A 26,282-nucleotide genomic window follows, 5' to 3' on the forward strand; every position below is an offset into this window, starting at 1 on the left:
GCTACATGCTGGTATATGCATAAAGGGTGCATCTGTGAACCAGCAGACCTGGCTCTTGAGCTAAGGAACCAGGTCTAAAACCCTGCACCTCCTCCCCCCTCATGAGAGAGTGCTTCCTGCCTTTCACTTGAGAAGGGGGCCTGGTGGAAAGGAGGGATATAACTGTGGGTTAGAAGTTTGTGGAATTGCTATAGCAACCTTAGTCTTCCTTGAATCAGGTCTAGTTCTCGGGGCAGGAGGGGGGGAATCCCTTGACTGTAATCATCTCAAATGCAGGGTCATCTTTACTAATAATCCAGAAGAGTACCTAACATCAAGCAGGTGCATAGGAAATGATGAGCACAGCAACAGAAATCAAGGCAGAAATAATAAGGTCACTTGCTACTGGTAACACAGCCCCATTATCTGTTTAATCTCCATTCCTGTCTGGGGCTCTTCTTCGTGGCTTCGCACTATCTCTTCTACACGGGGCTCTCTCCATACAGGCTCAGTTATGGCAGAGACATCCATACTGTTAGCGTTCATTCTATCAGAGACTCCTTATTAAAAGGAATATGTTTTAGAAAGTCAAGTTATTTTAACTGTACTGCAGCATCTCGAACATTTACCTTAGAGCCCCCTCCCCCCAAAAAAACGAGCCAAATGTCTCTTTTTCAGTTCTTTGCCCCAAATTGTATGGGCTTTCTCCACATCCAATCACTATCAGTGCCTCCTGGTCCGATCCGGACAGGCTTAGGAGTTACCCACATTGGAAGACTCAGCTGCACTTGGAAAGGAAGCAAGCTAAGGAAAGGAGGGAGAGGAAGAAAGAGGTTTTTTAATTTTTTTTTTCTTCCCATGGAGCAGGGGCCTTTACAATGCACCACAGTGTGCGAACAGAGCTGCGTGCTGTGATACCATTGGGCAAGAATGGACGGCTTGTGCTGCCTAGACCTAACAGGCCAGTGAACAGCATCAGGCTCCAGAGAAAGAGCTGTGAGGCTGCCGGGCATTAAGAGAATGAAAACCAAAATTGTCTATGGCTATTGTCGACGTATTTATCCCTTGTTTAGGGATTCCCATGGCAACCAGAAGCTGTGACCCACTAGTGGAGATGGGAAGTCTGCACTGTTGGAAGGGTGAATGAACTTCATGCCCAGGAACCGCGCCCTATCTGCGTGCAATCGCCCCCTCTAGCGATGAGATGGTGTATGGCAGGGCTTTTCATAGTTTCCTTTGGCATCCAGCACTCACCGCCGTATGTTACAGCTCTTAACTCCAAAAGCATAATATTATTATATTAAATTAGCATGACTTATTTTTGAGGAGATTTCTAAAACTTTATTGTTTTGATTCTTTTAATTTTTGTTTTCTGAGGTTTTGTTTTGTTTCCATATTTTAGAGTAATTCTAGTAAATAATCTAATTGCTGGCTTGAGGCAAACGCTTCTTTGTGACCCTGCCTCTGTACCCCGCAGAAGAAAACCAGCTGACACAGAAGGAGTACTTAGACCCTTTGTGGCCACTGTTCCTTCTTGCCTGGTACAGGGGCTGGTGTATAGTTATAATCTTTGGGGTGCTCTGTCCCCCACAAGTTCCCTCTCTCCAGCTGTCATCTGTGACAATGTTCAAGCTTAGAAGTCATATCCAGACCACCCAGAAGTTTACTATGCTTCAGGAGCAGGAATCTCTACCCAAAATGTGCTTATTGGAGGGGTACAGTAGGGTTAAATGATTCAACTGTCACCCCCTCAAAAAAACAAAAACAAAACCCCCCCCAAAAAACAAAACTCTTCAATAGCTTAGCAGATTCCATAGGAAGACCTTACTCTTTCAAGAATTTACAACTCAAGTCCTGCCCCCTCATTTTCTTCCTCCTCTAAAATTTTATAGCCCTTTCTTTTTATTTCTACTCTTTCTTTCAGTCTCATGAACTGCCTTGAGCTATTAATATTTTTTATATGTGCGTTTGTCAACTGTCTAAACTCTCTGAGTTCCTTGGGAACAAAGATCCTGTTTTGAATGTCTGAATTCTTCAGTTAGGTGTCTATTGTCCAATTGATGGGACTTTTTTCTTTTTTTCTTTTTCTGAAGCTGGAAACGGGGAGAGACAGTCAGACAGACTCCCACATGCGCCCGACCGGGATCCACCCGGCACGCCCACCAGGGGGCGACGCTCTGCCCACCAGGGGGCGATGCTCTGCCCCTCTGGGGAATCGCTCTGCCGCGACCAGAGCCACTCTAGCGCCTGGGGCAGAGGCCAAGGAGCCATCCCCAGCGCCCGGGCCATCTTTGCCAATGGAGCCTTGGCTGCGGGAGGGGAAGAGAGAGACAGAGAGGAAGGAGGGGGTGAGGGTGGAGAAGCAAATGGGCGCTTCTCCTATGTGCCCTGGCCGGGAATGGAACCCGGGTCCCCCGCACGCCAGGCCGACGCTCTACCGCTGAGCCAACCGGCCAGGGCCAATGTGACTTTTTTCACACACAACTCTGTAAGGTAATATTTGCAGAGAGAGACGTTAGCCAATGGGAATCCACGTTCCAGGTACGATCCAGCTTCCTGGAGAATCAGTCCAGCTAGACATAATACACTGAGATACACAGGGAACTGAGCAAGAAAGAGGAGACAGGGACTGAGTCCTTCCCGACATTGCAATGTCTGGGTGTATTAAGAAAAAATCCATTACATTACAGATTCCTACTATAGCCCTAAGTTGTAGATATAATTTTTCCCTTTACAGATAGGAAAACTGAACCTCAGGAAGGTTAAGTAGCAAGCTGGATGTTACAACGTTACCAACTGATGCTAAAAGATTTCAGATAAAAGTCTACTGTACCCTATTGGATTTAAAAGAGCAGTTCTCAAACTTTCACAGAAAAAAGCAACACAACTTTTTATATTTCTGGTCTTTTGGAAGAAATGAGCGGGGGGGGGGGAGGAGTTCCTCAGAGAGCAAGTTACTAATGTCTGAGAAGGGATAATGGTTGTTGTCCTTCCTGCTTTAGTGGAAATCAGCACTAACAAGAAGCGTGGGAGAAGAGGAGAGAGGCAGCACTGATATCCAGGCAAGGTTTAACGACCAACTGATACTTTTCAGGTCTACATATTGTGGGATTTAATCAAAACAAAGTTCCCATTATGTGTTTCCCCTAATACTAATATCATGAGCTTTTCCTAGAAGAGAAGAAACTGGGCTCGAAAGTACTTGAGAGGTCCTGGGTGTGAAGTTTCAGAAAGGGCACTGAGAATTTCTGTCATTTCATAACCAAGGAGAAAAATACCCATTTAACGTCGCTAAACCTCGTATTTTCCAAGCACAAATGACCGTAGCATCCATGTACTTGTTAATACCCTACCAAACTGTGTCTGTGAAACCGAATTTGGAACACTGATCATGAAGCAAGTGCATGGAATGTCAAGGCAAGCAAGGGTCTCCTTAAGAAGCTGGACTTGAACACTGTGGACCCAACAATAAGGAAATGATATGAAGGACGCTAGACGTCCTAACCACCACAGAGTGGGGTATATTTAAATCATTCACATAAGGATTCTCTCTTGCATTATAAAGTATAATATAGAAAAGGGAGATGTAAAAGCATCATTTGGTTTTACGGACTATGTTTTATTTTCATTTTAAGTGAGAGAAGCATTTCTCTTCTTTTTGTTCTCAAAGTCAAAGAGTACATTTAAAAAAATTCAGCCTTGGTAATCCCCTCAGTACATGGATTCAGAAAAGTTTCCATCATGGGACCCTTCTTACTTCTCCATCTTTCATCTTCCTCTTCCTCTTCTTCACATTCTCCCCACGCTTGCCCCCAATCACACAATTGGGTTGCTGTTCTAGGTCTAGAAGAAAGGCTTAATTTTTTCCAATGCTCATTTTCTCTTCTAATTTTCAGTACTTGTTTCCGTTCTCAATATATTTTTCACTGTCTTTGTATTTCCTGCAAGATTTCTCGTTTTGACGGTGGTAAAAATTTTGACAAAATTTTTGTGTGATTAAAAAATACTTGAATTTTACTTCCCATAATTACTAGATAGACCAGGCATGGTCAACAGTTTTTGCCCCCGGGCCAGATTAGAAAGAAAACTTTTTTCATGGGCCGGACGAAATATTAAAATTAAAAAGTATTAAATACAAAAATGATTCTTTTAAGTAAACAAAATTTTATTATGTAATTTGTTTATGAATAAATGTGAGTGAAAATATTTTAATATACAATATTATTTCAATAAAAATATATTTTAATAAAAATATAACTACATACCATATAAATATCCAAACTGTATCGCAATCAATTGAAAGAATATTTAATTAGTAGAATGAGCTTGAAGGGGTTATATCGCAAATAAAACAATTATTTCATTTTACAAAACAGCCTGAGCACGTTTTCAGTTATCCACTGCAGTTATTGTCTATGCTACAATGCCACTTGATTCAGCACACTTGACCACAAAAATAATGAATTGTTTGACCTTGGGTGCGCACTGGCAAACTCTGGCTAAAAGAATGTAGGTTTCACATTGCCACTAAACATCAAACAGTTCATATTGAGTACAGATGAGTACAAAAGTTGTATATGGAATTTTTTAAAAAAATAAAGAAGTATCGCGAATCCATTCAACCAATTATTGGAAGTTAACCCTAGATTAGTCATATAAGAAATTCTTTTCCGCATATCACTATCTTCTTAAATATCTCGATTTCCAATAATCAAAGACACTTCTCTGAGTAGCTGAGATTTTAAAGTAGCGGAGAATATTAAAAATTTAATCGTGGGCCGCGTAAACTCATTATGAGGGCTGGATCTGGCCCGCGGGCCGTATGTTGGCCATGCCTGAGGTAGACCTTGAGTAAGTGATTTAATGTATTTTAGTTTTAATTCTTTTATATATTAAATGGATTAAATAATACCTGCTTTACAAATAAACTTTTCAAAATACATCATCTACATTTTAATATTAACTTAAGTATATACAAGACAAAGTAAAGTACAGTATAGGGAATATAGTCAATAATATTCTAATAACTATATATGGTGTTAGATGGGTACAAAATTTATCTGAATGATCTCTTAGTAACTTATATGTCTAATCACTGGGGTATACACCTGAAACTAATATAATATTGTATGTCAACTGCAACTGAAAAACCAATATTGATTAAAAAGCTGAAAAATAAAATAAAACACAAAGTTCTAAGCATAGTGCCTGGCACACAGTAAGTACCTAGTAAGCAAGTATCAGTTCTCTCCTTAGAATATAATAAGATTGTTTGCTTCATTAAATTCTTTTGCATTTTTTTAAAACAATCATTCAGTCAAAAAAAGGTAACCAAACAAAAAAAGGAAGCTTTATTTAATGATGCAGAGGACTTTAATGGAACCCCACAAGTATGGCCAGACTAAATGTAAATAAAAAGTTAGTCGTTAGGCAGCAACTCTTTCTGCCTCTGCAGCTCATGATGTCAGCTCGCATTAGCAGTAGAGTATGTTACATAAAGTGTTCAGGCCAATAGTTCTTCTACTCTTTGAATGAAGTCTACTGAGATTCACCAAGACATAAGCCTGGGTCATTATCTATACAACATTCCCTCACTTCCCCCCAGTCTACCGTGATAAGAAAATACACTAGAGAAATGATTTTTGTGACTTTTATGGGAGCTCTCAGCCTACAGATGGAGGAGAAATTTATGGCTGTAGGTAAACACCCCTTTTGGCAGAAGTGAACGGTTAATTCCAAAAAAAGAGTCAGATATCTCATATCGTCTTTTATTCTTTAAGAAACTTAAAGTTCTCTCCACTCTCAAACACTGTGGGGATTTTTGATTAACATGGGGATTGCCAGAGTTTAGCGATCTGAGCAGGGAAACTATGTAACAAAAATAAGCACCACAAAATCAGGGGATACAGGATTCTTGCCGATCGCTAATAAAGGCTATTGGACTGAAGATTATAGGCAGTACGATCAAAAGAAGAGAAGCAGAGTATAAGATGAGTTGATTATTCTCAATCAATAAGCCTTCTTTCCCCCTTAACCTCTTCAACCCATGGCCCCCATGATGCTTTCTTGTCATGGTCCAGAAAGCATATTTAACAAGGCCATGAAAGCGGTGATCCAGTTAACTTAACCAAAGTTCCCCTATTCTTATATTTTAATCCTTGTTCAGCCATTCAATTTTCAGGTGACCTCTGGCTTTTTTGGAAAGGGGATTATAGTGCTTATGTATTAAAGAACTGCTAATTCCTCTTTAAAAGAACTTTGAAACTATAGAGGAAGATAAGTACTTGGCTATAATAGGCTTGATCCTGAATTTATTAATTTTTTGCAACAGATTGACATTTGTTAACAATTTGGATTACATGTATAATTAGAGACATGTAAAAGCATTATGTCAGGTTTTGTTTTACCTGTTTACTAATTCAATGTTTATTGAACATCTACTGTATGTGAAGATACTATTATAAGCTTTGGTCATAAAAAAAAAGAGAGATTAATTTGCAGCAACCATGCTGTCAAACTACTCAGGGTCTGTAAAAACCCTCCAGTGGTAAGCAAATAATTCCAATTTCATGTAATAGGTGATTTTCTAGGTAAAACTGCCAAGGTACAAAACATACAGAAATGATCTGAGGCAAGGAGGCAGGGCAAAGACAGTATCAGAAGAACCGGGATTTAGAGAACAAATGAGACTTTGCAAGAAAGAGGTGTTGAGGTCAAAGCAATGGGTGGGGAATGGAGATGACGTTGTCTTTCAGAGGAGAGAAGGGAACGTTGTAAGCAAGTGCCATGGAGAAACAGGCAGAGCAGAAACCCTGACGAACGTGGGCAAGTGGCCAATTGTGAATGAGTACGGAACCAGGCAGGGGATAGATCACAAAGGGCTGTCTTTCTAAGTTAGTCTTCGGAGGATGAACAAAGGATCAGAGGCCAATTGAGAGAAAGGAAACAGTGCAGAGGGGATGTGCAATGGAAAAGCCTGTCTCCCCCTTCTGTCCATAAAAACCCTAGCTCTGCCCTATGCCTTTCTTTCCTTTAAGTCTCCTTTACTACTCACACAAACACTCCATTCTGGTCACCAAATGTGTGGAGGTTGTGTCCCCCACTACCAAGCAATTCTCTAAAACCAGACGGGTGTTCAAGAAGTCGACTCCATTCTGACACTATCTACCCGGAGACAGCATCGCAGTCCACAGGTTACAAGTTCAGTTCGACAAGTTGACCCCGCCCCTCAAATCAGATGCCAGCCAGGATCTTAGGTTGTCACCCGTTGCTTCTGACAAACCAGCTATAGATTGGAGGTTCCAATGAGCCCCACCCTGGGTTCAATTGATTTGTCACAGAAGCTCACAGCACCCACACAACCCTTTTACTTCCTTGATTGCCAGTTGCATTGAGGAATGATAGCTTCTCAGTCAGTTGTCTCCAAACAGTCTGTCCCTTTGCTAGAAACAACTGTGCGTTTATTGCTGGTTATCCTGCTCTGCAATAGTGAAGTTGCCAACTTTCTTGCTAAATAAGATTGATAGGTTAAAAGGTTTGGCAGAAATATCAAAGATGCTTTCCTTCTTCTTCATCGTTTTCCTACTTTGAAAAAAAAAGTGAACTTCAAGTCTAAGAGTAAAGGATTTGAAAGTGCTAACCCCAGTGATCTAGTGTTATGAACGGGAGGTGATACTAGAAGAAAAACTTACGCTGGTGTTCAGACTTAGTCAGATCTTTCTTTGGAAATGAGAAGGAGAAAAGAGCACCTAAGAGCACTCATCATTTTACCAATAAATCTTTCTTTCTAATCTTCAAGGATGTGATCACAGTGACAGATGCTGTTTCAAGGTAGTGCGGAGGTGCCACCTGTAGAAACTGTATACATTACTGGTCACGTCCTCCATGCTGTGTCTGGTTCCTTGTTCCTGCTTATGGTTGGAAAAGAGGAAAGACTGTTTCTCCCAGTTAATTTCAGCTGATTCTATTCTTCTATTGCATTTGTAAGTTGATTAATTATCATTCTTTTTTTAAGACTTTATTTATTCATTTTAGAGAGGAGGAGGAGAGAGAGAGAAGTAAGGGAGAAACAGGAAGCATATGTGCCTGGACCGGGCAAGCCCAGGGTTTCAATCTGGTGACCTCAGCATTCCAGGTCGACGCTTTATCCAATGTGCCACTACAGGTCAGGCCAATTCATTAAAAAATTTAATATTCTGACATTAATGCAATATGTCATACATAGAAGAATAGATAATTTAGGCACAGTAGTTAATAAGAGAGAGAGAGGACTGTATAAAGGTAGAATATCCATAAATAAAACAGTACATAGGGACACTTAAGTTAAATAATATAATTTAGACTAAGTTTATGCATGAGGTTTCTATGATTATAAAAAATTATCACATACTGTTGTAAAAACCATGTAAGCTTGTCATCTTCAACTTCTGAATATTAGAAGTCAGACATAGGTCTCACTAGTCTGAAATCAAACTGTTGGCAGGGATTTTTTTTTCCCCAAATACTCTAGGGGGAAATTTATTTCCTTGTCTTTTCCAGGTATTAGAGACCACCCACATTCTCTTTCTTGAATCCCTTTCCTCCATCTTTGAAGCCAAATCTCTTTGACCAGTCTTTGTATTCACATCTCCCTCTGACCCTCTTCTGTCTCTTTCTTCTACCTTTAAAGGTTCTTTGTTACATTGGGTTCACAATCTCCCTATTTGCTGATGAGCAACCGTACTGCAATAGCAACCTTCATTCCCCTTGACACGTATTCCCAGGTGCCAGGAATGAAGATATAGCCATCATTAAGAGTCCATTATTCTCTTGACCACACCCTTACTTCTTCCACAGTTCATACAACCACACATGAGATTCTACAGTTACCTGAGAAGAATTATTTTTTAACTTTCTGAATGTGTATGTGGTTTTTAAAGATATAATGGATATTTTACATATGGGTATTTCAATATTCAAGCCCTGTATGATTCTGATGGATTTATTGGACATTTCATACATTCTGGGATTTCATGAATGACCAACTAAATAGTGTGCTTATGTAAGGCCATTCTTTTCCCCAGAACAAAACATCCTCCCACTAAAGCCTATTGAAATTGTGTTTGCAATATCCCTCTGCCACCTCACCTTCTGTTTTAAGACCTGAGACTATAACGAGAAGAATACAGGAAAACAAAAGTAGTAATTTTGACTCATCTTTCTTCTACAGAATTATTCATTGGCTTTGCTCAGCCTACTGATGTACTGAGTATGCTCAGTGGTGGAGACATGTATTTGGAAAAATCCAAGAGATTCTAAATTGACCCACATGATATAAAGGTTATGGAGCTTCTCTAGAGAATAAAAAATCAGTGAAAGAGAGGCAATGGGATTGGGAAGGGATAAGCTGAAGTTTGGAGAGGAGAAAGGGAAGAAGCAGGAGCACCTTTTATGAGACAAAGACTTTTGCGGTGATATGTAAGCAAGAGATGTTTGGGAGGAAGTCTTACTGTATACCCCCAGTTTTGTTTCTACATCTGCCTTGTTCTTCAATGAATTTGTAACAGACTCTGTTTCTATTGAATGTTGTGTGTTGAAACTGTCCCCCATGGCAATCCAAATTTACTTTCTTCAGTAAGTATGATCCACAAACATTGTGTAAATGTGTACCAAGTAGAGAAAGATGGAACAAAACTAAGGCCCAGTTCCTGGCTCAAGAATCCTACAGTCTGCCTACATCTAAAGCTATAGAAAGTAATACATAATACATGTTATAGAGAGTAAATAGTAAGTTCTAATGGGGAGAGTCAGTAAGTTCTACAAAGAATCAGAGTAACAGAATTTGCAAAATAAAGAAAAACCCTGCCACCTTACCTTACTTCTTATCAAATTAGCATTATGATTATAGCAGCTATTTATTGAGCCTTTAATATATGCTAACTACACATCAAGGCACTCTATTGTATCACATTTAGTATACCTACCACAATCTTGAAATGTAGATATTACTTCTATTTTACAGATAAGGAAATGGCTCAGTATATGCACAGAATAGGTGATTGAACCAGTTTTCCAACTCATCCTATATTGTTCTCTCTCCATACTAGACTTTGTGAGAGTGTACAAGCCATATATTATTTTTGGTCATTTGCTTTCTTAGTCTGTAAAATGATCAGTATATTAGTTTTCTATTGCTACTGGTGGTAAGCTGAAGATATTGCTGTACAAAGATATTCACTTCCTAATACCCAGAGCCTATGAATATTACCTTATATGACAAAGTATTGGTTAGCTCAGGATTTCAAGAACAAGAGTTTATCCTGATTTACCTGGGTGGACCCTAAATGCAATTTACATTTCTGTGGTGTTAAACCACCAAGGTTGTAGTCATTTCTTGAGGAATCCTTAGGAAACTCCTACAACATCCTAACAAATGACCTCACAATCAGTGGTTTAAAGCAACACAATGTATTATCTCACAGTTCTGTAGGTCAGAAATCTGAAATCAGTTCTGGTAGGCTCAGCAAGTTCCTCTGCTCTCAGTCTTACCAGGCTGAAATTGAGGTGTTAGCAGGCCTGGGTTTCTTTCTGGAAGTTTCAGAAGAGAACACACTTCCAAGCAAATTCAAGTTCTTGGCAGAATTCAGTTCATTGTGGTTATAGGGCGATGGTTGCTATTCCAGCCTGGAGCCTCTCGCACGCAGCTCCTTGAAGCTTGTGTTCCTTGTCATTTTGTCGCCTCCACATTCCAACCAGCAATGGCACACTGAGTCCTTCCCACTTCGGAATTTTATGACTTTCTCTTTTGCCACATTGTCTCTGTTTCCAGAGAGAGTATGTTCTTGGCTTCAAAGGGTTTGTGGGATTAGATTGTGCATACCCAAATAATGCAAGTAAATCTCCCTAGTTTAAGATCCATAATCTTAATTACATCTGAAGAGTCCCCTTTTCCATGTAACTTGACATATTCACAGGTCCCAAGGATTAGGGCAGGGACATCCTTAGAAGAGGAGAGCATTTTATCGACCACAAAGGGTTTAGATTTGATCACTTTCAGTTCTCTCCAGTTCAAAGCTCTATGTAAATACATGTGTTACTTACATATAGCTTTAGCTACCAGAACAAAGGGACCCCAACATATAATGTCCTATATAAGATGTAAGTTTATTTCTATATCACCAGAGAGTTCAGAAGGCTAGCAGACAAGGCTGCAGAATAATCACATTCTAACTTAATCTCTTTTTCTGTTCTGTCTTGGAGACCTGTTTTGGTTTGCATGATTGAAGCTGGGTTTCCACCAAAATTGTTTACATTTCTGGTCAAGGTAAAAGGCAAATAAATTTGAAGTGGTGAACGAACAATTTTCTTTTAAGTACATGATTCAAAAGTTACAGCCATCTCTCCCATTCACTGGCAGGATGGGACACACTCCCTGCCAGGGAAGCTGGGAAATGTAGTCTTAAGCCAGGATGTCAAGGACTTGTTAAAAATCTGTAACTATGGAAGAGAAGAATTTGTTTTGGGCATTCTTAAAATTTTTCCATAACATGGAATTAGATCTAAACTTTAAAAAATAGGAAGGAAAACCCAAAATATCTGGAAAGCTGATGTTTTGATCAAAAGTATTGCAGTGGGGACAGGTGGAATATGTTCAAGACACAAAATCTGCGACTGGAGAGGAGAGGTCATGGGCAAACATTAACAATAAGCAAGTTTGGAGCTAAACAGACTCCTCTCTGAGGACAAGGATCATGAGTGCTGCTCAATGTTATTCCCAGGACTCAGCAATAAGTCTGATATAGAGTAAGTGTATATTTGTACATTTTTATCAAACTTGTCTAGTGCATACAGACTCAGCTTACAACGGCTAGCCACTAGGAACCTATCATGGAAGGGGGACAAAGTAGTCTGCACTTTTGAGCTTATGGTCCAGCCAGGGGTGAGCAGACAATAATGAAATGACAATATAAACAAATTCATGATTACAAACTCTGGAAAGAGCACTATGAAGTTAAAGCAGAAGAAAATATAAGAAGTACAAAAGGCACCTAATCTAATCAAGGGAATATGGAAGCCATCCTTCAGAGAGGATGAACTGGGCTGAAATATAATAAAAGGGAAGATTTTGAGTGAATGATGACTAGGTAGTTGTGGGTAAGAAAGGTGTGACCAGAGTTTTAAACTGAGTCCAGCATTTCCTACATCTTGTGGAATCACTATAGGGTGGTTTTTAGTTTATTTACATGTTTATTTTCTACTTTTCTTACTAGAAAGTAAATACCATGATGACCCATTGCAAGTACTTTCATATGGTAGTTTGGTTGCGTTAATGGAAGATGCGGAGAACATTGCCAGTCGTGTCACACGATGTCCTCTTTAGGTAGAGCTCTAGGACAAACCTGAGTTTTCAGGTCTCAGTATCAAGGTTCACTGTGGTTCTCTTTGGCAGCCACGGTGCTTTGTTTTGTTTTGAACTTACAAACCCTGTAAGCTGGGTTGAGGTTGACTTCATGGTACATGTGCAGTTCCACAGGGTCCTTTGCTTGGGGTTTAATACTCTTTGGTAGCTGCTATGAAATTCTTAATACTTCTATTTCTAACTTTGTATTTTGTATGTAAGGTACACAGGCATGGGCCATGGGGAGGGTCTAGGTTGGGCACTACAGACCCTGTGGTGTCTTAGGATGGGTGTCTGTGCCCTGGGCTGGAAGCTTCATGTGTTCAGTGGGGCAAGCCTCTCATTAATCCCCAGTCCAGGTACTGATCACATTCATTCAGTCTTTTGGGGTTTGCTTGTTCCGGTTGGGTTAGAGTAACGGGTAGTGAGGAAGGGCAGACTGACTTCCTCACCGCCAGAGAGGGCACAGCATGTAGGAAGGAGATCCCAGCAGCAGGCAGACCCTGTAAGCCAAGTCAGGTCACGTGCTCCAGGTGCTACCTGAGAGTCTGTCTACCAGCCAGTGAAGCCAGTCCCAAGGGGCAAGTCATTAAATAGGAAATAAAAAACACACAACAGTTTTAGAGAGAGAGCATGAGAAAAGGGAAAAGTTACATGTTTTATTACAGTTAAGGGCATTTTTTCTGCTTTTTGAATAAGGGTCTCCACATTTTCATTTCGCACAAGGGCCATCAAATTATGTCGCTGGCCCTGCCCATAAATCACATACTGCATCATATTTTCCTCGTTATGCTGGCTGCTAGGAGAATCAGAACAACTTACAACCAATGTTAGCACAGTATGGAAGCATGTATGGCGTATATTTTGAGTAGTGAAATAACCTTCCGCCCATCTTTTTTTCTTATTTTTCCTGATTTATTTTCCTTTATCTTTTTTATGTACCCAAAGGTAGAAAAAGAAACATTTATTTTTAAATTATCTTTGAGAACTTTAATACTTTTTATGTACTTATCTAGGGTAAAAATAACCACTAATTAAATAACAAGCCCATTCGGTACATAACACACTTCTATAAAACTAAATCACAGCGTGTTTTATATGACTGTAGTCATTTACTTCATGTAGGAATTTACCGCCATTGCAGTTGGTATTGTTTAAACACTTCCTGTTTTGTCACACATCAGATTAGTGAGATGTCTAACTTCCTCACTGGCTAGAACATTCAATGATGACACCAGGAATAGCATCTGTCATGCCCCCTGCTTTGTCCAAGCATCTCACAGAGAACGTGGTTAAGAGGGGCCAACGTATAACTATTGCCTGCTTAGAATTGGATACCTACTCACTCTATATGTGTAAAATGATCACCAGTGCACTCTTTCTTTAAAAATGATGTTTGAAGATCTTCACTGATCAATATGGTGATTGATACCATCAACATTTGGAATGTTCACTAGAATAATCCATCATTTATTTTTTTTTATTGATCAGCTATTATATGCCAGGCTTTTCTAGACCTTGGGAAAATAGGGATGCACAAGTAGGAAGCTATCCCGAATCTCAAGAGTTTTCAGTTGTAGCAGGAGTGGAAGACCGTAAACAAGTAAACAAATAAATAAACAATACCACTGCAGACCGTGATATGTTACCAAGGAAAGAGCAGGATTATATATGACAGGAAAAATTTGGGGGAGTCTGAACTGGAAGAAGTTTAGGAGGAGCCAGCCATCCAACATGCTGGGAACAGAAAGTCTAGAAGACAAAAAGGTCAGGAAAAGAAAGAAGAGAGGATGGTTGAGGCACAGCAAAGAAAGCCGACCACAGTCCAGGACACCCTTGCAGATTAGCCGGAAGTAGCCCAAACCGTCTTCCTGTTCTGCCCTCCCTCGATCATTAAGGTCAGGAAATGGCTCCCTTTGGTTGTCACTATACTCAAACGTTCTCGTAGGAAGAATTACAACCAAAGAGAAAAAGTCTTTATAAAAGATCTCAAGGAAACAATATTAGCCAGGTGGATAGGGGAAAGGTGAGCCAGGAAGAAGGACTATGAGCCTAAATAGGTAATGGTTTTCGATTAACCTAAGAGAGAGCAAAAGGACAGGGCAAAACCAGTTAATGCTGACAAGGGACCAAGAGCATGTATGCTTTATCCAGTTACTTCTTGATTATCCCAGCAATTACTGCAGTCAATGTTGACCTCTGACAGACAACAGTCTGATCCCTGGTTGTGATGACCCTTCAGCATTAAAAAGTGAATGTCTCCTTTCCCTTATCTACCAGAAATTCCAAGAAGAAAGGGAATCAGAGCAGTTGAATCTAAAGCATCCTTAGTCAAACTTATGAGACTCAAAAGGCTTTTTTCTACTGTCCAACCCCCAGCTCCTTCTCACTTCCTGACAGCCTTCAGTGGGTTCTAAAGCATCCCATATTTAATGCTCGCGCAAGGGGCAGTAATGGCTATTCAATGTGATAATTCTTTTAAAGGTGTTCTGAAACTCTCAAACACTGAACAGCTGTTAGGTATGCAATGCTAACAATGATGATGGGGATGATGATGATGATGATGATGATGGTTGGATAATTCTACCCCTTCATCCAAGTGGTGGTTTCCTAGGAAAACATAAACCCAATTTTTCCTGGCAGAAATGATTTGCAGGTCCAGGGCCTGTGGATAAGAATATTCACTGCAGGAAGCAAAGGTTTCCATGGATTGCAGTAGGTGGTTAGCTTTGTGATTGAACTAACATCAACACATCCTTGCCTTAATTTCACCCCATTAAATAGAAGAAAGCCATGTGAGATCCTTTAGTTGGTGTGTGTGCATTGGGGTGGGGAGCAGTGGGGGGGTGGGTGGAACAGGCTCCCTTGAATGCCCTTTTTAACTCAGTGGGGCATTCCAGGAACTCAAACCACTCCAGGTTTTCAAGGGTCTCAAGAACCCAGCCATGGTTTGACATTAAGCAAAGTTTTGAATGATTTTGAGAGGAGGAAAGGAGAGAGGAGGGGTATATTTTGGGGTCAGATAAATCAAAGCACATTTGGCCAGACACTGCCCCCCTTCATTTCCAAGCACATGTGAATTTCCAGGGAAATTGAATCCATGTGTTCCTGATTCATTTACATTTAACTCTTCAAAACGCTTTGTAAGCCCTCCAAGAAGACTTCAGTGTATAGAGACAGGAGGCTGGGCTTTGTTAGCCAGGCAGGCACCTAACAAGCCGAATGAGTGGGATGAGGTTTTAAAGACAGAAGTGAGGAAGGTCAAGTGGTTTGTAAATTTGACCCAACACAGTCCCCTTAACTTCTGGGTCCCAATCACTGGCTTTCGCAAAGTGTACACAAAAATAAACGTTCCTGTCCCTGGCACCCATTGAGCGGAGTATGGTCGGCTTCGACACCCACATCCACACAAACCTAAGCCCCTTTGATGGTCAGAGACAGCAAAGCTGACATTTGATAGGAGCCTTGTGCTCCCCAATGTTAGTTTTCTTTTCCCGGGCTCGAGGCGCTTCCTTTTCTGAAGTGGAAAAGCAGCTGCTGCCACCCCTGAACCTTTGATAAGAATTGACGAGACCCAGGGGAGTGTGGGAAGAGTCTCTGACTTCAGCAGCTTGGCAGAAGTTCCACAGAGACTTTCTGATCTTCTTCCACATGCTGAAAATCCCTAGAAGTCCTCTGACAGAGAGGAGGTTCAGAAGGGCAGTCTTCCTGTCCTCATTTCTATTGGAAAAAAAAATCACACTCACACACACCAAAAATGAGGGTAGCCACCACAGTATATCCTCAGAGAAAGCAGACATAATAAAAAACGTTCTTTTCTCTGAGCGGGGGAGGGAGCAGAGACCAGTCACTTTCCCCTTTCCCACACATCTGAAATGCAGTCATCAGTAGACACACCCTATCTTTAAATTGCACAAATGTTTTGGCAAAAAACCTAGGCTTCCTTTATTATGTGATCATAACTCAGATGCCTAACTCACAAGCAAAAAAAAGTTTCCACAAAGAAATGGCTAGAGCTTATGTGTAAATACTGGGTTCCAGGTGCCTCCTTCTACCTTTGGCCTGGGTAGCTTCTCCATCTGCAGTCTACACTGCAGTATCTGAAATCTGAAATTGTCTAGCTAAAAAAGTCTTTGTAAGCAGGTCAAATTGCTCTCTGAGCACCCTTACATTTGCTTGTGTGATTATGTCAGTAATACCCAAGGTCTCTGCTACTGTTTTGTCTTCTTATTATTATAGTGCTTGGACCTGCCACCATATAGATGCTCAAGAATAGATACTGAATGGATTTAATGGGGCCTTACTATATGCCAGACAGGTGCATTAAATTTCACGTTATGCTCACAATCCACCTAAGACATCTGTGTTCTTAGAATCCCCATTTTTGGCCCTGGCCAATTGGTTCAGTGGTAGACCATTGGCATGGCATGTGGATGGATGTCTCAGGTTTGATTCCCAATCAGGGTGCACAGGAGAAGCGACCATCTGCTTCTCTTCCCCATCTCTCTCTCTGTCCCTTCCCCTTCCATAGCCATGACTCTAATGGTTTGAGCAAAGTTGGTCCTAGGTGCTGAGGACAGATTTATGGCCTTACTTCAGGTGCTAAAATAGCTTGGTTGCCGAGCAATGGAACAATGGCCCCTGATGGGTTGAGCATCACCTGGTGGGGGCTTGCCAAATGGATCCCAGATGGGGCTCATGCAGGACTCTGTCCCTGCCTCCTCGCCTCTCACTTAATTAAAAAAAAATTCCCATTTTTACAGAATGAAATAAAAGCTTAGAAACATTAAGCGGCCTGCTAAGGCCATGACCTAAATAAAGGTTCAAGGGTAGGCTTGTCTCACTCTATTAACCTCTGGTCTTGGAAGGTTCACTCAGGGTGGGCTTGGTAAATGTGGATTTTTACTTTTGCAAAGAGGCATTCAAATTTAGACCACAGAAGGAAGTCCCTAACTAAAATCAGTAAGAAGTCACCTCGTTAATTGCCAAAAAAAAAAAAAAAAATTCCTCTTGGCCCTCTTTCTTTAATACATTTTCCCTGAATTTCTCCCTGGAGATTGCCCAAAATACATATTTATTTTTTAAGTGTACTGATACATGCTACTTCACGCATATATTCATTCCCTGCATGCCCAATAGTTTGTCTAAATTTAGATCTAAAATTCCAAACTCTGAAAGCTAAAAACAAATAATGACCGTAAAATCTGAGATACCTAACTGACAGGCACAACATCCTTTGATTTTAGCATGCTTTCCCTTGCCTGGTGAAACAGTCCCCAGAAGGCCACAGACTGTAACTTCCCTTCGAGGAGTTCACGGTCAGCTAGTTTAAGTAAGGGCACTGAAGCGATTCACGAGCAAACTTAGGACTTTACAAAAATACTACCTAAAGGACTTGGTAATCTTCAGTAAACATTCCAATTTGAAGCATTTCATCTTCATGTTAATGAGATATATAGTTATGTGTGTGTGAGTGTGTATAATTACTGCAAACTGTAAGGCACTGAGCAAATATTAGTAACAGTTGCTTCAGGAGGAAAGTGTCATACCACTAGTGAAGTCTGCCACATGACTTCTGCTTTTGTTGCTGTGGGTCAATTCATTCCAAGATGGTTCTTTCCCTGAAACCCATTAAAGAATAGAGACAGGACCACCATCACACTGCACTTTAAGAATTGAGTGAAGAATTATCATCAGAACACTGTGGCATGATCAACATGTCAAAATAAAGTTGGAAGCAGACAATTAGATTTGAAAACATACTTAGGGCTTTTCAAGAGTGAGTGTTCTCGCTCAGTAGACGCATTTCACAACCTTGTGCAAAAGGGCTGAAAGACGTGCTTCTCGAACGTTGATGTGCTCATGAAGTGCCATGTGATCTGGTTAAGATGCAGATCCCAGCACACTCGGTCCAATGTGGGGCCTGAAATTCTGCCTTTTATCAAGAGTTCAGTAGCCTGGCCAGGCGGTGGCGCAGTGGATAGAGTGTCAGACTGGGATGCGGAGGACCCAGGTTTGAGACCCCGAGGTCACCAGCTTGAGCACAGGCTCATCTGGTTTGAGCAAAGCTCACCAGCTTGAACCCAAGGTCACTGGCTCGAGCAAGGGGTTACTCAGTCTGCTGAAGACCCGTGGCCAAGACACATATGAGAAAGCAATCAATGAACAACTAAAGTGTTGCAACGGAAAACTAATGATTGATGCTTCTCATCTTTCTCCATTCCTGTCTGTCTGTCCCTATCTGTCCCTCTCTCTGACTCTCTGTCTCTGTAAAAAAAAAAAAAAAAAAGAGTTCAGCTGACGATGATTCTGCTGAGCCACCCTTTGAATAGCAAAACTCTAGAGAGTAATGTAATTCAGCTTTTAGACATAAGCATTTTAGGGATCAGACTCTGAATTTAGACTGTGTGGGCTTGGAATTTCACCTCAGTGGCTTACTGTGTGATCTTGGTCAACTCACATTACTCCTCTTTCTCTATTCCACATCTGCGAATGAGGAAAACATTAGTAGAATGAAGATTATATTAGTATAATAAATATTAATATAGTAAATATTAGTATAAAATATTAGGATAATAATTATACTAATATTTACATTATACTAATATTTTCATTTTCTTTTTACTATGAAAGAAAAAGGCTATTACTTCATAGACTTTTTAAACCAATGATATAACATATTTATGAAAACACGTGGTTGGCATTGGACATTCCACATAGTAAGCATATAATAATTATTCCTAATTGTGTCTACCAAGAATGTTGCTTCTTTACATAATCCCTTCTTCCAACTTAAAAGAAAGGTACAGGTCCTCATCTAAAATATAACAATCATGACAAGTTTTTTCCAAATAACATAGAATATATGAAAAGATTTTTGAAATTCCCTTCGGGTAAATACAGTCAACTGCCATTTATGATGGCTTTTGATGTCTTAGCATTCTCCAAATTCTATTTTTTATTTTGTAGCCATTCTGTTATGATCAATTTTCCTCCTTTTAATTCTGTATAAAAATTTAATTCATTGTGTTCAAAGTCTCACTGGAAATTCTCACCAAAGTAACATCCAGTTGATCATTTTGTTCACATCACAATTTGTTAATAGAAGTAAATACCAGAGGCATGCTTTCACTTTATTGCTTTCTATTTGGGATGAGTGTTTTCTTCTGTTACTCAAATAGTGGAAAGAGTCAGCATCATTTTGTGCTATTTTATTCATTTATCCCTAAATGGAATCAGTCCCTTTGCTTATTTGTCAACATTTATTTCAAAGAGAGAGAGAGAGTCAGAGCAGACATATGCTTAGTCCGCAGCACTAACACTTTTTAAAGCATTTTTATGTCCCAGAGACTGTTTAACAATTTAAAGTATATACATGTATTAAATCCATTTAATTATCATAATCCCCGAGAAAGTACAATTTTTACTCCCATTTTACAGAAGTGAATACTGAGAGTCTAGGCTTAAGGCCAACAGCATGAACAGAGAGAGCTACAGCATAGAGAAATGGGATCCAATCCAGGTGTTCTGGATCCAAAGCCCTTACAGGTCATCATCACTAGATCAGGTGACTCTGTCTCCCACGCCCAGGGCCAGGCGCACGGTGAGGTGAGGGAGGCCTTTACCTCAGAAGCAAAACTTAAGGGGCCACAAAAGAACTCAGTGATCAAGACAAATAATATGATGTTTTTAAAAATTAATACTTATGGTCCTGGCCGGTTGGCTCAGCGGTAGAGCATCGGCCTGGCGTGTGGGGGACCCGGGTTGGATTCCCGGCCAGGGCACATAGGAGAAGCGCCCATTTGCTTCTCCACCCCCTCCTTCCTCTCTGTCTCTCTCTTCCCCTCCCGCAGCTGAGGCTCCATTGGAGCAAGGATGGCCCAGGTGCTGGGGATGGCTCCTTGACCTCTGCCCCAGGCGCTAGAGTGACTCTGGTCGCGGCAGAGCGACGCCCCGGAGGGGCAGAGCATCACCCCCTTGTGGGCAGAGTGTCGCCCCTGGTGGGCGTACCGGGTGGATCCCGGTCGGGCGCATGCGGGAGTCTGTCTGACTGTCTCTCCCGGTTTCCAGCTTCAGAAAAATACAAAAAAAAATTAATACACTTATAATGAACAAGTACTCCATTTTTAAACAAAATAATTCTGGGCTGAGCCATTTTGGAATCCTGAGGCAAGAGGAAAAATTGTTCACACTGATCTTTTATCTAAAATTTTGATATTTTTAAAAATTATTTATTTATTTTTCCCCTTAAGTGAGAGGTGGAGAGACAGAGACAGACTCCCATATGTACCCTGACTGGGATCCACCTGCAAGCCCCCGATGGGGCAATGCTCTATCAATCTGGGGCCGTTGTTCTGTTGCCCAGCAACCGAGCCATTTTAGCACCTGAGGGGAGGCCATGGAGCCATCCTCAGCGCTGGGGCCAACTTGTTCCAACCAAGCCATGCTGTATTAAGGGAAGAGAGAGATAGAGAGAGAGAGAAGGAAGAGGAAGAAGGGTAGAGAAGCAGATGGGTGCCTCTCCTGGGTGCCCTGACTAGAAATCGAACCTGAGACATCCACATGCCGGGCTGATGCTCTATCGCTGAGCCAACCAGCCAGGGCCAGATATTTTGTTCTTCATACATTCTTTTTTATAAAGTTTGATATTTTAAATCTATCATAAAAATATTATTTATCCCACCCTGGTTGAAAATCTTAGTTGATTAGAAGAGCATCATCCTGAAGCACAGAGGTTGCAGGTTCGATCCCCGGTCATGGCACATACAGGAACAGACTGATGTTCCTAGTCTCTCTCTCTTTCTCTCTCCCTTCCTTTCTCTCTAAAATCAATAAAAATAAACACTAAAAAATATCAGTTGGCTTTATTAAAAAATAAGTAAAAATATTATCTATGTCAACTACCAAGATGTTTTTGTGTCCCCTCAAATGCCCCTGAGGTGAGTTTTCTCACACCTCCCCTTAGTCCTGGCTCTGCCCATCTTTTCTTGCCTCTTTCCCAACATTGTAGGCGCAAGAAAATTTGAGGACAAAGCCCAAGTGTTGTAAATTATTCTTCCTACTATAAAACAGCAGCTGTGCTGAACCCCCCTTTCTCTTCTCCCCCTACTGCCCCTCCCTCCTGTTATTTTCTCCCTCTCTCACTATCTTCCTTCCTCCCTCCTTTCTATTCCCTTCCCCTCTCTCATTTTCCATCTCCTTTCTCCTTCCCTGCTTCTGAGGTCTCTTGGATCTGTGCCTTAGGGATTGTAACCTCAGCGATCCGAACCTGTCTGTGCCTCGAGCAGGTCTTCCACAAGCGAGGCAGCTCTGAGCGTCTCTCAATGTCTGAAAAGCAGCACCATAGTTTTCAGCTTTGCCCCAGGAGGTTTAAATGTTCCCTTCTGGGGATCTGAGGAAGGAGTATAAACTTTTAAGTAGTTTACACTTCTGAATTAGTGGTATATATGTAATCTTTTATCCGTGTACTAAAGGAGACTTTTTTTGAGCAAACAGTGATCGGACCAGGTATGCTAAGGAGATGGATACAGTTCTGGGGTCTGTGCTCTACTTATAGTGTTCGTTTGTTTTTTAAGCACTTTTATGTCCCAAAGACTGTTTAACAATTTAAAGTATATTCATGTATTAAACCCATTTAATTCCCATAATCCCCCGAGAAAGTACAATTTTTACTCCCATTTTACAGAAGTGAATACTGAGAGTCTAGGCTTAAGGCCAGCAGCATGAACAGAGAGAGCTATAGCATAGAGAAATGGGATCCAATCCAGGCCTTCTGGATCCGAAGCCCTCACAGGCCATCATCACTAGATCAGGTGACTCCGTCTCCCATGCCCAGTGTCCGCACCAGTCTGCATTCCCACCAGCAGTGCACGAGGGGTCCCTTTTCTTCACTCCCTCGCCAACGTTTGCTTGTCGATTTATTGATGACAGCAATTCTGACAGGTATGAGTTATCTCATTGTGGCTTTAATTTGTATTTCTCTGATGATTAGTGACATTGAGCAACTGTTTATATGTCTATTGGCCATCAGTATATCTTCTTTGAAGAAGGTCCTTTGCTAATTTTTAAATTGGATTGTTTACCTTCCTGGTGTTGAGTTTTATAAGTTCTTCATAAACTTTGGATATTAACTCTTTATCAGATGTATTTAAAATGAAGTTTTAAAGGGAGATTTAGGAAGTTTATTTTGAATATAAAAAAGTGTAGAGTTACTTTTTCCTTTCTCTTTCTATTCTTCATCTTCTTGTTATATTATTATTAATTTTGCAAATCTGAATTGTACTAAGCGTGTACTTCTCAGACTCCCCCTCTCTGACTCATAACACAGCTAGCTGGGCAATGGGTCCCAGGTTCACTTAACAATTCCATGGGCTTCTTGAACAGCTATCTTCTTACAACTTGTCTTTTCTTCTTTCTGTCAGATCCCGTGTTAGAGGAAGGGCAAAGAAAATAAGTGACCAAAGAGATGAAGCAAACAGGATAAGCCATCAAAAATACCTTCGGTCCCGGCTCAGCAAGAGCCGGCTCTGGAGTGCCCTCATGCTAGAAAGACTGAAGACTTCTAACACAGGATGGGATCTGCTCTAATCGCTGACATCCTGCTGTCTGCAGCTGGTGGTGTATGTGTGCCTCCGCTGAAACTTCTTCCACTCTCCCCCATCCGCATCCTTGCTCACATTTCCTTAGCATCGTCTCTGCTGTTTGAGTATGTGTTTCTAGTAGATGCTCTATCCTGTTACTGATAAGATGTGGCCGGTGTCTTGATGTTGCTAAATCTTTGTTCTTCTCTTCAATCATCCTTCTTTATCTCATATTGCCTTTGTTTTATACTTGTACTTCGTTTTGTCATAGAAACATTTCATCTCAAACTGGGTACTATTTCTAAGAAACATTAAAAGGTTGCTGTTGTAGGTTTCTATCCTCTCTCACTCTCTTAACTTTCCAGCTGTTATATTTTTCCTCTCTCTCTTGAATTCAGCATCATGGCCCTTCAGTGATGTTAGCATGTGAAGCCCAGTGACACCACCTTTGCAACTGTGATCGATTTACTGAGTCTCAATTTACCTAGCCACAAAGTGGGCGTAGAACAATGAGTGTGCCTACCTCCCAGAATCACTCTGGGAAATGGCTCAAATCCACTTAAATTGTGTGGCCCAGTATTTGGTGCACACTGCTCTCACTATAGCTATTGTTACTCCCATTACCTTCATTCTAGGTTCACGGACAGGTCACTGTAGTCGATAATTCACAAGCTTTTATCAGAACCCAGAAATCCTGACTATTCAGCATCTGTTTTCCGTATGCTGTTGCGTTACCTTCAAAGTTTCCTTCTGCCCACATCTATGAAATGATTCATAATAAGTGAGGCTTTTAATTGCTGACATATTCATATAGATGTCCGTAACTCAAAGGTTCGTTCATGCATCATTAGTTTAATTTTTCACTCAAAGGTTTGCATTCTAAGAGAAAGATGCTACCCCAACGAGGTAGAGGTGTGAGGTCTCAGAAGTGAAAGAATGCGTGTGGAAGGCCAAGTGCAATTACAGCATAGTTTGTCTCAAACTGTGGTTCCCTAGAAGCATCTAGGCTAGCCCTTGGTGGAAGGCAGTCATACAGATGAGGTATATTTAACCATAGCTGGCAAGGAAAACATCAATGTTATAGAGATGAGCTAATTAAGAGAGGGTTCTCTGTATTATAGTGTGTGTGTGTGTGTGTGTGTGTGTGTGTGTGTGTGTATGAGATCAGCATAGGAGGGAGGGGAAGAGAAAAGTATCAATGTACACACAGCCATGAGTTGAGCTTGGCTGAAAACGGCAAAGCAACAATATAGTGTTTTCCGGCCTTACTGACTCATGTGACTCCGTGGTCTGTTCTGCACAAGAGGTGGCCGAAAACAATTTTAACCAACTCAGAAAGAGCACTTCGGTTCTTCTCATAATTGCTGAAAGTTTAGGCTGAGACAAGCAGGGCCTGGGTTACCTGAGTAGAAACTGAGGCTTAGTGAGGTGGAATAAAAGGCTGATCATCATTCAGTGAGTGCCAGAGGCAGGATTCGGTCCAGAATCCTAGCCTTGGCAATTACAACACACGCGAAAAATGATAGAGGGTGAGCCGTCTGGTGGAGGACACTGCTTCAGAGAACGGGCCAGTAAGGAGACACATTTGTCTAACCAGCTGAGCGCCTTGGTATTCCCTAGAGCTACGTGTGGTGGGTGGACTGAGAATCAGTATGTTGTTAGCAGACAAGATTAGACAATAAGCTATAGTTCAAATGGCTCAATTCTATCCCACGGTGCAAGGCAAAGATAAAACATGCTTATTTTCTGAGATCCTTTTAAAAAGTTGAAATATGGTAAGTGAACACTTGATTCAGAATAAATCAGCTTAGCTTTCTTTATATATATTGGCTTTATACTACTTTTTATGATGCATTGCTGATTACATTTATTCTTTAGAGATTGCAGTTTCGAGGGTATTTCCAAGATGTTATCTGACAAAGTAATTAGGCATATCATACAATATATCATAATACCGTAGGTCACTAATACTCCGAGGATTCTATGACTAACGGCAAAATGGAAGGAAAAGTAGGAACTATATACAGGGTATCCCCGGGTTACTACACACAGTTCTGTTTCTACAACAGAGATGTAAGCTGAATTGTGGTGTAAGTCGAAACACACCCTAGTCTAAGTCACTCACCTATCCTAACACAGTTGTAAAATAATAATCTAGAACATAAAAACACAACTAAGCCACAGAAAAAGGGAAAGGACACAAATCTACTGTACTGTACACTATACTATAGTAAAATAAAAAATTAGTGTAAAAAAATGTCTTGCCTTTATCCCTGTGGTTGGCTTGCATACTGGAAGGGGCATTGTGAGGTGGGAGACAGTGGCCTTTTGGGAGGAGGAAGCTGGAGAGGCAGGAGAACCTGCAGAAATTGCTGGAGATACTGGTTCAGGTGAATCAGGATTGGCTATGGAACATGCAGGAGATGCTGGAGATGATTCTACCTGTACTACAGGTGTTTCACCTCAGGAAGCAGCTGATGTAAAAGGTACAGGATCTGTTGCAGGCCTCTCTACCTTCTTAAGGAATTGTTGCAGGCTACTCTGGAAGGTTGATGACTTCTTCTCTTCCAAAATCTCCCTATAGCATTGCAAGGCATCCATAACAGTTCTGTAGACATTTCGGAATCTGTCATCGCTGGGGTCCTCAGCACCCATGTAGTCTGTAAGTATGACACTAGCAGCATAAGCTGAAACACTCATGCCTCATTTTTTTTTTTTAAAGCTTTTATGGGAGTGAGCGTTGTAAACTCAAAACATTGTATGTTAAGATTGTCATAACCCGAGGACCCGTGTATGTTTCTCAATCTGATTTCTATTATTAAGAAAATGTGGTTGGTAACAACAGTGAATATATATGGAGGGAAAGAAGGAAGGAAGTAATGAGAGAGAAAGAAGAAAGAAATGAGGGGACAAAAAGGAAGTGTAGAGAACAGCAGGTCAATGGGAGCTTAGAAATAAGCGATCACAAAATTGTCATGGAAGGCCCAGAAACACAAAAACACACGTGCACACACACTCCCAGGGTCAGATGTCTACCTGACCCCGCCGTCTAGGTTCTTCACACTTTGTTCTACCATAAGGAAGAACCCATCTATTACTTGATGGATAAGCCTAAATTTAAATCGATCTGAAATTCTCAAAGAAAGATCCAAGTGCCGTCATTCAAATCCGGGTCCAGCTCTCAGCTGTGCGGACCTCTTCACCAGCGGCGAGGTATAGGTGACGTCTGTACTCTTCCTGAGAAGCAGCCTCGTCTTTACAAAGCCTTGTAGGTTGATGATAAGAATTAAATAAATATGCATTTAATTTATATATTTAAAGTATATTCTTAATTTATAGTCTACAAA

This window comes from Saccopteryx bilineata, chromosome 3 (assembly GCF_036850765.1).
Source record: "Saccopteryx bilineata isolate mSacBil1 chromosome 3, mSacBil1_pri_phased_curated, whole genome shotgun sequence".
Lineage (NCBI taxonomy): Eukaryota > Metazoa > Chordata > Mammalia > Chiroptera > Emballonuridae > Saccopteryx > Saccopteryx bilineata.